We start from the raw sequence: 15,124 nt of genomic DNA, 5'->3' as shown, positions 1-15,124 counted from the left end.
TGATTATGAAAGACATTTCAATAAAGCTATTATTTAAAATTCACTATCAACTTGCTATCTAAACCAACACAAAATAGAATAGATTCAAGATCTCTACCAGCATCCAAAAATACCTGCCTTTCCATGCTTTTGATCATCAATATGCTATATTTCAGATAAAAATATTTTATAGTTCTCATATAATACATTAAAACAAGCAGCTAATAGACGAAGGAAAAACTCCTGGTGCTGCAAATTCATACATCTAACTGGGATAATGGTTAGTCACACTAAATTCAGATGATGTCTTGGTAGAGTTAACACAAACGCAGACTTTTGCAAGATGAGAGTTTAATTTACTGTTTAGGATAAAACAGTGAAAATCACTATAATTAAAAAAAAAAAATCTGCCCAATGGACAAAACTAAAATACATAAAAGCCACACATCAACATTAGCTCCCACTGATAGCAACCACTTTGATACCATCAGACACCACTAAGTATACAAGTGACAAATGCTGGTGTATAACTGGTAAAAGGAAAACGGTTGCATGGATGGTTTTCTTCTGCTCTTTGTTTATTTGTATGCTGTTTGTTTTTTAGTTTTCCATGGCAAGCAAGCAAGGCCCTAGGAGTGTTTTGCTTTGGTTTTCAAGACAACAACCCCCCTACCCACTCACTTATATTTTTCAGAAAGAATTCACTTTTTTTGCATAATTAATTTTGCAGAATTAATAATTAATAATCTTCACAGCAATTGTACCTTAAGACTTCATTTTACCCCTTAAGAAATTATAAAATACATTTCCCTGTAACGCACCCTTGTAAGAAAAGCGTTAGTTGTGTACACTTAGGTTTGACCCAACCCAAACCAGTTCGAGCGAGGCGCAGGGCATGACCGCACAGCACTCGTCTGGGCTGTGGCAGCCCAAGTCCATTGACATGTTTATCAGAAAGGTCGGGGGAAAACCTCAATTGCCTCAGTTCATGATGGAGACTCTGGCCACAAATTGGAGGCTGCGTTTTGGAAACATGCACAATAGCTGACTATTAACAGGAACGTTATCATCACAGAGTGGATCGGGACACCTGAACACTTGGTGGTGCTGGGTACGGGGAAAGGAGAACATTCCCATGCATACAATGATTTGTAAAACTTTTGTACTTCAAGGAAGATTCCAACTAAATGCGTTACTATTTTTCTTGCAATAAAAACTTATTTCACCCTTCTCTAAGATTATCCACCCTGCTAGTGCTACAGATAATACTTTCTTGTTAACTGCCCATTCTTTGTCTCGCAATGACTGCTGTAACAAAAAAATGAGATCTGAATTAATCACCGCATCAGAAAAAGCTATCCTCCCACTGAAACTTCCGTTTGCATAAGCACAATAAAAATCTCAGTCTTTAACACAAAATATTTTCGCTTTGAAACATCAGGGTAATCTTGTCCTCCTACACGTTTACAAACTTGCCAGGAGCCTCTTTCCAATTAACTACAAGTAATGTGAATCTTCTATAAAAACACACTAGTGCTGCTTTCACCAGACGTTCCACTCAGAGATGAATCCAATTTTGTTTCTAACAAAAAAAGAAAGCTAACTACTCTGAACACATGGAATGAAAGTGAAATACATTATAGAATCAAACCCATTACTTACTCGGCTACATTACTTAAAAACGTTGTATAAATGCTGCAGCGTGAGCCAAAGCAGCCAAAGGCCATGGTTCAGCCAGTGACCAAGTTCATTAAAAAACAAAAACATCAACACAAAACCAAACCAAAACAAAAAAAAAAGTGTTAACACTGTAAGAAAAATGCTTCATTTTCTCTGCATTTTTAAATTTACAAAATAAGTTATTTATGAGACAGGCTATATAAGTTAGGTTACAATTTTTCCAGCCGGAATACCACTTGGTTGACATGGCCATAAAGCAGAGTGATGTGATCACAAGCGTGCCCCCAAAGCGTCCCACCACAAACACAGTCAGGCTTGGTCTCAGCTACCCCAGCTTATTTTCTGAGGGACTTCAGCACAGGTTTAGCAATAACCCTTTTCTCCTGTTCTCTCACACTCCGTAGCTACAACGAAAACATCTTTCTAATCTACATTTATCTCCATTGCCTGACTAGCCCCATCACTGCCTACTGAATTAGCTAATCAACACACAGCTCACCAACGCTCAAAGACCCAAAATGTCACTTCTCCAAAGCTTCCTACCATCTTCCCTCTGCCATACCATACATCCAAGATAAAACTGGCGCCTTGCCTTACCACATTGATTATACACAGTGTCTCGGGAAAAGGGAGGAAGGACAAAGACGCTCCAGCCCTCCTGGGAAGCCTCCGTGCAGACACTATCTGAGGGTGCAAAGACTCACACTGCCCCAAGTGACCGAGACCCAAAGCTGGAGCAGAGAAAACTCTCATTCCCCAGCTGCTGAAGCTTTGCTCTTGTGAGATAAGTCACCAATGCTACCTCAGAAAACCAGGAGACAGGATCTATCTAGGCCTGTGTCTGTCTCCCACGACTGCCGTTACAGGAATAGCTAAAAACACAAACCAAAAACACACAACCCACCAACGCAAAAAACCCAGTATCATATCAGACTACAGGTCTCTGCCAACGAAATGCGCGCTGCCATTCAGCCAACGCAGAAGGTGACCCTTGCTCTTGAGTCATACCTCTTCTCATGGTTTAGGGTGATGAGTTTTGGCAAGTTTTTCCACAAGCAGAACTTTCAGCTTGGTTTACCGAGGCAAAATGACAAGTTGAATGCGGTGGAGATCTCCTCTTACAAGAATTACTGCTCCCTCCCACAAATGACACAGCTACAGCTTTCTCGGGCAGAGTCAAGAGAGAAAGTTTCCTCTAATGGATGAAACAAACTTTGTCATCTGTTTTTCTCTGCACTGAGTACTTTGGACAGTTTTCTGTTCCACCCCATTTCCTCCAGATTTGTATAAATCTATTACTACCTTTCTTTTTTTTAAACAGTCGCTTTTCGTATCCCTTCTACTTGCACTCTTCTTGAAGTAAGTACAGTAGATCCGCAACTTTGTCACTGTGGAAACATCTGCTTATTCTACTGCATGCTCAGGTCTATGCAGATACAGCCTAGGCTTTCTGCAATGTTTTCTTGAACAAAGGAGACGCGAGCATCTGGTCAACAATGCAGGGTCAACAAACCAGAGCTTCAGCATAAACTGAGGAAAGGTCTGGGTCTGCCCAATGTGTGCAATACAGGTCCAGCTCCATGACGAGCAAACCTGCCCCTGCCCTTCGTCCCTCATCTCCCACCACCACACCATGCACCGGCAGAAGAAAAATTACCCAAGAACAGGATTCAATATGAGATCTATTTCCCAATAATTATATTTTTTGCTTTTCGTCTTAAATAAACCGGCCAACTGCTGTCCAATTCTATAGCACGGGACGCTGAGGGCGGCTAAGATAACTCACGCACAGCGTGAGGCTATTGCACTTCCACTGAACAGCGGCGAACCCCCAAATAAAGGCTCTATTCAGAGGGAAGGAGCCCCTCACTGGAAGGGGATGAAGCGACCGCAATTTAGGGCTATTTAATTCCTGAAAAAGAGCCTCTACACTGGATCCCGAGTCCTTTAATTTACCACATTAGCCTCCTACCATCACTGTATTCATCTCAACTTTCATGTAAACTCCCCTGGAGAAGGGCCCTTAATGAAGAAATCATCTGCCTTAGGGCTATGTAAATGGCTTATATTTACATCACTTTCTTGGCAACACAGGCACGCACTGTATTTCCCCAAAATGGAGAAAATGTGCTATGACAGGCACCAGTGCTGAAAGAGAGCTTTCAGGGGGTTGCTAATGGTGTATTTTTCCTGTCAGAACACGTTGTGTTTTATTTGTGAAGAAAATAATCAAGCAGTTTTGCACTAACAATAAAAAAAAAAGACAGTTCTGCAATGAAAACAAAGTAAAAAAATTCGTTTTCCTGTTTATCTAAAAAGTTACCACAGAAAGCCTTATTGTGTGGTTAAATGACATAATTACGCATGATTTCCACAAAGCCACAAAATGGTCAGCATTTTTTCTGCCTGAAAAATACCCACAGAATTTTCGTAAGAATGTCACACTACCAAGACATTTTTACATCCAGACTGTTTAAATTAATGGCACGGCACAATACATACGCACAAAACAGAGAAGAAATAAATTGCTTTTACACCACTTAAAGTATCTGAAGACATTAAACGTTTTTGAATTAAAATCTAGATTTATTGTTCTCATTTACTTGGCCCAGCAGTCTCAACTTAATGTATGAAACCAAGTGGGTCTCATTCCTTGCAAAACACATGCATTTCCCACATCTAAACCAGCTGACACAGATATGAATATTTGGGATCATATGGCTTAAACACAGTCCTGCTTCTCCAGCAGGAAACCATCTTTTACCCAAAGCAGAATGACTGATTTCCCGCCTGTTCCTACTCTGCATCCTTAAGACTAAAAGAAATGTGTTACTAACTCTGGTAATTGGACTGCAAGGAGCCTTAAATCACAAATGAGTATTAAACTTCCCTGACAACACAGAAAACTTAGGAAAACTATGCTGGCGAGAGAAGAAAGCTTAAGAAACACCAGAGATTCAGCACTCTGGAGGAACTAAATTGTGTTCTAATGGCACAAAACACAACACTGAACAAAACCCAGAGAAACTCAACCAGACCTCTGAATTCAACTCTGATTTGGTTTTGGTGGTGACACTAGAAATAACAGCAGAATATTTACATTTCAGATCTTCAGTGCGCCTCTAGGGTTTTACATGTAGCTGCAATCCTGAAGTTTTCATTATTTCTTAGTTCACTTTTGAACACAACATGGCAAGACTTCCGAGCATTGAATATTATGCAATCTTTATTAAATCAGATGATCTTATGCCACGTCCAATGGTTTACAATAATCCTGGAAAGATTCAGCTACTGCTGACTTCCCTTTCCCAATGTAGGCAAAAGATGGATCCTACACACAGAACATATTCTTGATGTCAGAAATATTTTGGAAATATTATGGAAAAGGGTAATCAGCTTTAAGTTAACAACAGAATCACTAGTTTTGTATCAGCATTTACTAGTTTGTTAATAACAACCATGCAAGGATGCTCAAGAGAACACGTCCCGGGGAGGTACATCCCAGCACACTGTCCAAGTTCCCATCTTCCAGCAATGGTACAGTATCCTCTCCGGTCCGTTTCCCAGTAGTTTCTATTAAGTCAAACACCAAGTACATTAAAACTAACATGCAAAAAAACCCTGGAAATAATGGAAAACTAAAACGCCAGAAGAACTGGAGTTAACTGAAAATTAACTGGACTGAACTAAGATGAACAGAAGAGTTTCTGAACTGGCTAAAACAGAAATGCATCCATTTTAAAAGTTATATTAATCACATTGTCTAGAAGATAAAAAAAGCTGCAGACATGACATAGTGACTTATATCCTGCTAGCCAGGCATTAGTACAGCTTGGACACACCTATACAACAAACATTCTTATCTGCTAGATAAATGCAAAACCAATTCCGGTACAAATACCATTAAACAAATAGGATTTCGCAGTATGGAAATATTACAAACAAACAACATACTTCTTCCTGTTACTGCTCAATAATTTAAGATCTTTTTCATGTCACACATTTATACTGCCTCCAGAATAAATCCATTTTGGCATTCAAAGTAATAAGTGAACATGCAGAGAGAGGCCCTGGTTTGCACAGCTCCCATGCGGTCACCATCAGTATCTGGCCCACTGTTATTCCAGACCTGTAAGAAGTTGCTCATCCCCGCTTCGCACGACTCTGCAGACCTGACTGCGAGTTTGTTCATTTACTCGCGCCCAAACAAAACACAACCCTCTTCCTAACAAGACAAAACCCAACATCGCTCTGATTTAGGTATGTTGCAGTTTTTATCCAGCCAAGCAGATGACCAAAAGAAACAGTGAACAAAATCTGAAGCCAAGGTGCATTGCGACGAGGTCATTTGGTTTAGGCACATTGCATTTTCTCACAGAAGCCTGAATGAGGTTCAATGCCTTCCAGATCAGACAAAAAAGGAATGTAACATGCCACCTGTCCCATAAACAAAAGCCCATCAGCTGTTTTGTAGCAATCCCATCCTATCAGAACACTCATTTGAAGCTCATGCTTCATGTTGACGCTTTAAACAAGGGCAAACACCACACACAAAACACCATCAGTTACTGCCACAGGAACATGTGCCTCCAGTCCCCAGAAACTACAACTCATGTGCACCATAATTCAAAATATTTTCATAAGCAACAGGTCCTGCAAGACAATATTTAACAAACTTCCAGAGTTATAGATATCTAACTTTCCCATTTGTATGTATTAATCACTTAATTCCTGTGCAACTCAGTGAAAGGAACAACCCATAAACAGGAAGGCTTATTCTCTATCTACAGCACACTGAATTGTAGCAATGGCTTCAGCAAGTGCACATAAACCAGTAAATTATAGGAGGCAGGGTTTTTTCTCAATTTCCTGATATTTGAGGCTTAATTTTCCCATTCATTGTCTCATGTTCATTTTGACACACATTTGCGAGCATGGTGCTTTGTAACCATCTCTCTCTCGCTCCCAAACGCCACCAGTACCTCTTGGTGCAAGACACAGCCGGCTCCTCAGAAGGAGCCGCGACTCGGAGGTCAGACAGCCAAACCCTCTCAGCAGCCCCCGGGGCCGCCCTGCGTACCCACACCTACGGCAGAGGAGCACAGGGGTCCTCTGGGGGTTCTCTGCATCACCCTCGGCCACTTCAGCTGCACGTGGTTGGGGCAGAAGGGAGCGAGAGGGGAGAAGAAAGTAATCTTCCACTAGTCCAATTTGCTGCTAGTCCAGGCTTTACTACAATAGTGACACACAGTAAAAACTGACTACAGGAAACAAAATGAAAAAAAAAAAAAGATCTAGTTTAACAACCAAGTTCAATAAAAGTTTAGTAACTCTGCCACCAAGGCAGGGAAAGATATACCTTAACTTCCTTAAAAATCATTGGCAACTCTTGTTTGTCTTAAGGACTAATTTAATACTGCCACTGCAATCACTAGTTTTGTATCAGCATTTACTAGTTTGTTAATAACAACCATGCAGGATGCTCAAGAGAACACGTCCCGGGGAGGTACATCCCAGCACACTGTCCAAGTTCCCATCTTCCAGCAACGGTACAGTATCCTCTCCGGTCCGTTTCCCAGTAGTTTCTATTAAGTCAAGCTGTAAGAACTCATAACTTATCATATCTTTGCTATTTAAACCAAAGGGATAAATATAGTTAACCTATTTTTGTCTTCAGGCTGCGCACACATGTTTTGTATGGTACATCCACATGCTCTTTGCTGGAGCACAGTAAGCTACTGAGACCTTGTTTGTATGATTTTTAAACAACGTGAAAAAATGGCTATTGCTTCACTTAGAAGAATTCTCTACTCAGCTCTTAAAAAATGTATTAAAATTCAACACTTTTGACCTGGCTTCATGTTCCCATTCACTCATGAGCCAACCTGTGTTGGAAACCAGGCTAGTCAAAACCATATTAAAACACAGTACTGTAAAGCTGTAACAAACAGTAGGATAGATTAATTGGGTTTAAGAAGTAAAGGTGTACTCATAAAATTTGTCAAGTATTTGATCTGCACAGCCTCCTGTTTAACTAGCCTGTCAGGCTATTTTTAAAAGTGAAAGTTCTGTTTTAAGACTATCAGAATCAGTCTGTATCCTTTAAAACCCCATTTAATCCCAATTATGAGTAAACATCAAACATCCCACAAATACTAAAACAAGAAAGGAATTTTAATGAGAAAACATTCAAGAACTTGAAGTAATCCTAAGGAATCCATTAAAGTTTTTTTGGGTTTGTTTTTGTTTAAAGGAAATGGTGCAAAATGTCCTTGCAATCCCAACGTTCCCAAGATTGCAATCTGAAGGCCCCCTTAGATGCCATGCCTTAAAAGGCAAAAAGAGTCTAGACACACTGGTAAAACAGAGCATTAAAAAAATAGATGTAGGCCAGAACATTAAAGAGCACTGCCAGCTGTACTGGGGAATGCACGAAACCTTCAAGCCCGTCTTGCTGTTCAGGCTGTCTTAGAAGCATTATACAGTAGTGTCTCATCCAAAATAGAAAAGAGCCCACAAATTGTCATTGCGTAACTGCAAATCCACCTACTCGTGATTTTATAACTGAAGAACAGATCTGCCTGAAGACTGTAAAGGAACTTGGGACGCTGCAAAGAGAGGACTACAGAATATTGTTAACACAAAAGCCCTAAGGCTCTGGCAACAGCGCTTTTGCCTTCTCCGTCACGATTCTTACTGTACTGTACTGTACTGCCACCGCAAACTAAACAGAGTGAACATCCCAAAGAGTTAGGACACTATCCTATAATTACGGAAGAGCACTCTTCCCAACATTCTTTAAAGATGTTACTAAGTGACAACAGCATTCAAACTTAGAAGATCCCAACGTTTAATAAAATGTTTCATTTCCATTAAAGAAAAATTTTCTAAGCATTAAAAGCAACAATTACTTGCTTTCAGAAGAGTATATGATCAAAAAACTAAATAATTCATTCACAGCATTCAACTGACAACATCAGTTCCTAGCACGAAAATAACTTCATAAGACAAAAAGCGACTGAAGGTTATTAAAGACTTGTAGAACTTAAGTGTTTCTCAATACTCACAACCGCACTTGTTGCTTTATTTCATGAACATTTCAGTTTAAAATGTACAAAACTACAGAAAATTCCTAATACAGAAATGTTTGCAGTTGATTCATAAAATAATCTTGCAAAAAGTTGCCAGAACACCCCAAGAGACTGTTATGAGCAGTACTGCATCACCAGAAGGTTTATAGCATTTGAAAATAACAATGTTTAGCTTAAGTGACAGTTACAGCAGAAGTGTCACCGTATGCAACTCCAGATGCAAGTACAGGATGTATTTCTACATACCGGGCACACGGCTGCTGGGTTTTTAAACTATGCCGTAACAAAGGGGACTATCGCGAACAAATTCAGCTCAGTTACAAGCTGAACACTGTGTGAATGTACATACAAGCTAAAGAAAACTTAAACAAGTGCTTTGAATAAGACACTATTCAAGCATCAACGTTTGAATATCAAGTTATACATTAGAAGAAGTTTAACTGCAGACGATGCCACGGACACTTGTTTGGGGAAAAATGCATTATAGTCTTCCAGAAGCTAAGGCATTAAATACCAGAGCCTTAATTACAATTAGCTAAATACAACGGTCAGAAATGTGATACTCACAGTTCCCAGCTCAATTTGCACACAGTGAGACTGAAACATTAAAAGTCGCTCTGCTCGGCTGCAATTACATTTCAGGCATTAAGCCACCCTAAGAAGAGACTGCAGTGCCAGGACAGATTTCATCCTGGACACCTACTAAATAAAACAACGCTTCAGACTTGTCACTGTAAAGACGGCATTACTGGATCTGCGCTGTTGCACAACGCTCAGGCTTCTCAGTTCAGGCGAGTGCTGCATCAGCTCCAAGACTTCTCTGCCCATCTTTGACCCGTCCTCCCTCTACTCATGGTTGTACATTCTTACACCTATTCTACATCAGGTTGGTATTATCCAGCTTTTGCTTTCCTACTCCCATATTCTGAAGAGTTGACCATACAAGTTCCAGAATAACCTAAACATTACTTCCATGTTTTGGAAGCAACTGACCACACAAATCGCCTGAGAATTAGGCGACGTTCTGTCCAGCTCTAATTTAGAAATAGCAACTACTACCAGTACAGCGTAACAGCAGCTGACCCACTGTCAAGGTATCACTGTGCATCCAGTCCTCTTCACATGCAAAATTTCAGTACAAAGTTATTCGTTGAGGTCTAGAAGCAAGGCGGGTATTACTGAAATACAATTTTGAGCGCACGATGATGACTACCAAAGAGTGTGCAAGTTGTCTGACAAAATGATGCATTAACTCACATCAGAAATAACAGATTGCTCCTATACTGGTTATAAGAAAACCACAACCTCTTGCATTTCTAGTCCTTCTCCTTGTCTTATCTCCAGATCATAATTAAATCGCTAGGGAGACTCATCAACAAAAGACATCACTGGAAAAACTACAAGAAAAGAAGGTAGTTTTACAAATAATAATGCCATCAGAACTACATTTCTTACTGTAGTATCAACAATTAGCATAGTGTATCTATTACAATTACACTGGTTCATAATGGGTGAGAAAAAGTAGAGAGTACATATTACTGAGATTACAGAAATCTCTTCTGAAAGCAGAATTTAAAACTATCCACCACCTTAGAGAGAAACTTGTAACAGGAATTTGGAGTTTACTGACAGTAGGACACCAGCCTGTGCTTAAGAGACACCATGGAAGAGACTAAAACCCCCTCACCTTTCTGTGGGGAGACAACCACAGTCTTTTCTTTAGTTAAACACAGGAACAATAAAAAAAGCTAAACAGAGTTCTCTCACCATTTTTCCCTCTATGGTAAATGTCAGCAATGCAGATCTACAACCATTAAAGATAAATCTTTCCAAAGAGAAATCAAGAGTTTCAGAGATACTGAAGAGACATAGTTTCTCTAAAGCCAATTTCTAAGCATATTTGTGATGATAAATTGGATCATTTTTATACAATATTACAGCAATCTTAAGACCGGATGCCAAAGATCACCAGTATCCAATGTCATACTAAACATCTTCTGAACGAGCAGCTACAAATACCACCGGGAATCAACAGCATACATCACAAAAAGACACAAGTATTTCTTATATAAACGCATATTTATTGTTTGTAAATTATAAGAGCATAAAAGATGGAGGATACAGTTAATCACGGAATGACTATAAATTACCAGTGCAATCCTAGGATGGAACAGGAGAGGTATTTGCAGCAGAGGCTTGAAAAGTGATTTCATACGCACTGGTAAAACACCCTTGAAAGGGGTCACCTACTGCTCGGGTTGTGCCACGTGAGAAACCATCACCTCGGTCAGCCGGTGTGCGTGGAAAGGCTGCAGATACTGATGCCCTGACCACTGCGGGAGGACTGTACCATGCAGAGAACATCACCTACTGACCTCTACTGGGCACAGTCTAATTTTCTGTACCTTAACTAACACCCCATTTACATAAAACCAAACTTTACAGTAACTAATATGAAAGAAATCTTGATATATTCACACTGTATTCAATGGCCAACTGGTGACCTCTATGACTTACAGAATGATAGCTGCCTGTAAAGCACCCAGCTCCTCACTCTAACCAGCCATAAATGAAGCAGATCAGGAGTCACAAGAGAGACCCAGGGAGAAAGGAACGGGGAAGAATGAGATACGCCCCAAGATGTGACACACCAGACGGGGGCGGGAGGCTGGGGACTCATCTAATCCTCCCCTCCAGCAGCGATCGGAATGGGATGCCAAGCTGAAGGCACAAGGCGGCAGCGATAATTAAATATGAGATTACTGAACACCTCATAACAGTTTTCAACTGGATTCTAATAGTCAGCAATTAGCTTATTCCTTCTAACATAAATGCTATTACTCTTTTTTTTTTTTTTTTTTAAATGTAATGAACAACAGGAATTCTCTATAGTCCCATTTAGGCATGTATTACTGGCTTTTTGAATTGTTTTCTTCATTTCAACAGATCTTGATAGCAAAGAATTTTACTGTAGTTCTGGCCTTAACCAATTTCTGGATCTGGAAATGTATAATGACAGTAAGCCACAAAACAACTATTTCCAACATTCAGCTACTCTCCACCAGTGAGGACGGAACTTCTTATTCTGAAAATTGTGAACATATGAACTGCTATTCCCACCAGATTTCATTTAGCTTAAAATCTTGACTCCACTGACGAGCAATAGTATATGCTATAGAGAAGACAAGAGCAGCACGCAGTGATGCTTCCCAGTACACTCATCAGCAACTTGTAGCCCAGAGACCTCCCAAGCAGAAGCATTATCTTCTTTAAAACGCGTCTCTGGTGGAGTTTCGTAGTATTTGGAACAGACACACAAAGAAACTAAAGCCTAGGGCTGTCCAAGCCGCAGAGACCACCACTAACAACCCCAAATGCCATCCTCTTTTAAGCTAAGCATGGGATAAGGGTTTCCTGACGCGACCTCCATCAGAAGGTCACAGGAACTGGCCAGGTACAATTCTTCTTATCAGTTGTCCCAATTGTTAAAGGTGAAATATGTTAGTTTAAACCAAGTGCCTGTGAAAACCTAGTGGGATGCTGGTGAGAACCAACCAGGCTCCTCATAATTCACCTGCTGGCCTGATGAACAGCTCATCCCGAGCTGCAGTGCCAAAGAAACAGAGAAGCAGACAACAGGCAGTCAGGATTCACCATCAAAACTTCTGTGGGAAATACATGTCTACACCCAGCTTTAACAATACTAAGATCCTTGAAGGTGCGGTATTAAAACAATCAAGGAAAAACAATATTGCATTTCAAAAAGCTGAACCGAAAAATAAAGTGAGGAGAAGAAAAACAACAACAGACACACAAAACACCCAAAACAAAACACAGACACGCGCAGGCAATCCAAAGCAAAACAGTTTCCAGCAAAGAGGTGGTACCTGCTAACCAGCCCATTTCTTCTGGATCACAGCAATGGGCCCCTCCCGATTCCTCACATAGTAAACACTTGTCTTCCGCAAGCACGCTCAGGAAAAGGAGAGACTCTATTAGGAAATTCAAGGGAATGGGGAAGAAGTAGTGAAATGAAAAAAATCATTTGAGGATATCCACAGGAAAGTTTTACAGGGATATCTGTTTGATTATTGTACAATAATCTCCATGGGAAGCATTAAAGCCCCCCAAAGCATGAGAAACATTAAATCATGCCAGAGAGTAATGAAAATAAACTCCGAAGGGCTTTTCTGCTCTGGTCTCCAAGGACAGCTGTCTAACGGCTCACATCTGCTGTATGGCAAGACACTGCTCCATCTAAACGCCGGCAAGCCAGCTGAGACAATTTCCACCTAGGCTTCAATTTCCCCAAGGGAAAAGCATTTATGTGTACTGGCTTCTCCCTGACTTCCATTTCAAGCTCAAATTCCCATTATAAAAAAAAAGGCATAAAACCAAACATGAGAATTCCATACTACTGCAAGTCCTCCCCCCCGCATTCACGTCCCTTCACCCCGTTCACTTCCCATCCGCCTGGTGACAGCCCATCAGGTGTCTCAGCCACCCCAGTAGCCCTGAAAACTCCTTTGCTGATACGATCCACCACTCACCACCTGCCTTCAAGCTTCTTGAACACAGGCCCGCAGCTCCGGCCCCAGTTGCAGCAGATGTTTCCTCACAGATCCAAGTAAACACACGTACAACTGTTTCAACAGAACAATAACCTATAGGCCAATGAGCTACTTTCCAAAAAGCTCACCTACCTATCAATAAAACTGTGAAAAAGAGGAACATCGGTTCAAAACTAAGCTGTTCCACATGGGTTCTTTTTATTACTTCCTCATATTGAATATTACTGACCGTTAGCAGGCAGATAGATATATTTACTACCTGACTGTTCAATGTAACCCTAAATAGTAAAATACAGTCGTCTTAGTTCACATACCAAATTTAAGATTAACAAAAAAACATAACGCTATTCAACCTTTTCTGGGAGTCAAGAGAAAGCAAGCCAGAATAAGACTCAGAAATAAGCTGCACAAAGCCATACAGGAATCATTATCATAACCCACTATGTCTGTGCACCTTTTAAAGATATTTTAGGGCATATTCTCTTGAAATATTAATCACTTAAAACTATTCACCCTTCTAGCAGTACTTAAATTACTCCATACGCCTACAATGTCATACTGCTTTCCATCTTGTAACAACTCCTGTAACAACATTTTGAATCAATAAAGACAAACCTACAACAAAATAACAGAGCCCTACAACCACCTATTTCCAGTCACTTCTTTTTTTAACCTACTCCCTATTTATTCTGCTTCTGACAATCACATATGGGCATCTGGAAGAAGAGCCAGCTAAGTCACAAAGCCCAACGCTTATCCCTCACATACAGAACTACAAACTAACTTGCGGAAAGTCCTTCAACTGATGATTCGAAAAAACAGCAATGTGTGTCCTGACCTGATACTTTCGTCTGCCAATCATATATGTAATTTAAGACAAATCCTGATGCTAAATGAGGCATATGCCTTGTAATCTTTCCTGTGGCGTTCTTTTTACCAGAGAGACCTTTTTATCTTAAAAAAAAGAAAAATACAAGTGTTGGTTAAGTTTTCTTGTACGCAATAAAGGAAGTTCCTCTTTGCTTTTAAGAGCTAGAGTTCTATACTACGGAGTTTGATACAAAAATACTGTAGAAACTAAGATGTAACAGTATTACTAAACACTATAATTAAAATCATTATACTTAGCAAATAGGCAAATTAAGTGCACTACGGAATGTGTTCTTTTTTTCCTTTCCAAAATGGCTCAGTTTTCTATCGGTTTGCAAAATTCAGTAGTCTGCTCTACCAGTCATCACCATGAATTACATAGAGTTCCTCTTGAGTACAATTGTGCAGAAACTAAAGGTGTTGAGATGGTACGCAGGCTTCCTTCCACCCGATACTCGCCAATTTAAATTCTCGTTAACTTCTGACCCAGTGGATTAATGCACTGCGTAGGAAGCATGTGCACCAGCTCAGATGACTCTTGTTAAAAAGACACAAAACATTACCCTGTTCCCCTGAAGATACTAATCTGCACATATACGTCTTCCTAATGAACTGGAAGTAGCGACGGCTTTGTTCAACAGACAAGAAAACTCCCCTATCCGTAACTCCAGCACAGTGTGGCTTTCCCCATCTTTCTTTATAAGGCTTAAAAACAGGTGTACTCCATATAACTTTGGAAACTGATCCAAATCAAAGCTTAATAATAACAGATTCACTTCCTCATGATCGGTAATCACTCATTTTAATTACAAGCTTTTAACGCAACTCACCACAGTTATTAACGTACTGCAGAAAGGATCGGCAGTAGGAACAGAAACAAAAATCCCGAGGGCAGATTATTTCAGCGTGTCAGGCAGCACCACCCCAGGATTT

The 15,124-nt window shown here is 40.2% G+C and overlaps 1 protein-coding gene across 1 annotated transcript in view; it reads right to left on the bottom strand.

Moving 5' to 3' along the window:
- Positions 1 to 15,124, bottom strand: part of CMTM4 (CKLF like MARVEL transmembrane domain containing 4) — a 36,679-nt gene that overhangs the window by 19,190 nt on the left and 2,365 nt on the right. The gene's annotated exons all lie outside the window — the stretch shown is intronic.

This window comes from Columba livia, chromosome 13 (assembly GCF_036013475.1).
Source record: "Columba livia isolate bColLiv1 breed racing homer chromosome 13, bColLiv1.pat.W.v2, whole genome shotgun sequence".
In the NCBI taxonomy this organism is placed as follows: Eukaryota; Metazoa; Chordata; class Aves; order Columbiformes; family Columbidae; genus Columba; species Columba livia.
Note: the sequence above shows the minus strand (reverse complement) of the source record. Positions and strands in the feature narration are given on the sequence as shown.